The following is a 1,199-nucleotide window of genomic DNA, read 5'->3' as shown; positions in this document are numbered from 1 at the left end:
GCCTTCATGTGGTTGTTGGGAATTGAATTTTAGGACCTCCGCTCACTCTGGTCAACCCACTTGCTCAGACCCTGCTTGCTTCGGCCCAAAGATTTCTTTATTAGTAGTGGTAAGTACACTGTTGCTGCCTTCAGACACACCGGAAGAGGGTGTCAGATCTCATTATGGGTGGTTGTGAGCCACCACGCGGTTGTTGGAATTTGAACTCCAGACCTTAGGAAGAACAATCAGTGCTCTTACCTGCTAAGCCATCTCACCAGCCTGCAGCACCTATTATTAATTACAGTAACTACTACACACATTAAATTATAGGTAAGTTACTAATCCTTTTCATTAGGATCTGTTTGAGGTCAGGAGCAGGTGTGTCTCTTTAACTCCACCACCCAGCTATAGGGCCTGGAACATGAGCTAGGCTCATTAAAAACATGTTGACTGACTTATGAGTCAATGAATCTTTTCACTTGATCTTTCCATACCTCCAGAGAGCCTGCACTAAAACCCAAGAAGGAAATCTAGAAACTGACCTTGAATCCAGAATCTTCTAGTTCCGAGCCAAGAAGGTTTTACATATCACAGTGGTAAATGAATGTTGGGAACTGTGAACTGACCTCGGTATGTGGCCGCCTTTCAGCGGCAGACAGAAGGCCTGTGTGTAACTTTCTATGACAATTATTCTGGGAAGTCATTTCTGGGAAACGGCCCAAGAACTTACATACAGTGGAGAGAAAGACTTCTTTAGAGTACGGCTGTCACCATTGCCCTGGTCATGAAACGTGGAAAATACCACAAGTCAGAAGCATCCTGGGGGACAGCAGTGCAACTGTCCGTTTGCAAATGTCAGCATTCCTACTAAACAATTCCTCAGGAGTTAGCCAAGGGGAAATCAAGCAGGGAAATGCTTAAAATCCTACACTGGCTGGGGCTCAAAAAGTAGTGCAAATTCAGATTGGGAAGGACACTTTGTGATAGCTTTCGTGAATGTCTGGATTAGCTGCAGGCTCAGAAGTAAGAAGGTTAGATCTGCTTTCTGCTTGTCAATGGGTACAGAACTAAACGTTCCACGCATTATCCTTTCTTAGTCCTGAACCGTAACGGGGGCGTATCCGATGCCATCCTCATTTTACAAGTGGAGAAACTGGCATCCTAGTAATGATGTTACCGATACAATGTAACTGGCCACACAGTTACAGCTGACTCAG

At 44.9% G+C, this 1,199-nt stretch overlaps 1 long non-coding RNA gene across 1 annotated transcript in view; it reads right to left on the bottom strand.

Annotated features, from left to right (window-relative positions):
- Nucleotides 1–641, bottom strand: part of LOC110292100 — a 4,742-nt gene extending 4,101 nt beyond the window's left edge. Inside the window, exon 1 of the long non-coding RNA XR_002377648.1 lies at nucleotides 525–641. This is a non-coding gene — a long non-coding RNA (uncharacterized LOC110292100). The remainder of the gene's footprint in view (nucleotides 1–524) is intronic.
- Nucleotides 642–1,199: the final 558 nt, after the last annotated feature.

Source organism: Mus caroli, chromosome 4 (assembly GCF_900094665.2).
Source record: "Mus caroli chromosome 4, CAROLI_EIJ_v1.1, whole genome shotgun sequence".
Taxonomy (NCBI): domain Eukaryota; kingdom Metazoa; phylum Chordata; class Mammalia; order Rodentia; family Muridae; genus Mus; species Mus caroli.
The sequence above is the reverse complement of the archived record's forward strand: the minus strand, read 5'-3'. Positions and strand labels throughout refer to the sequence as shown.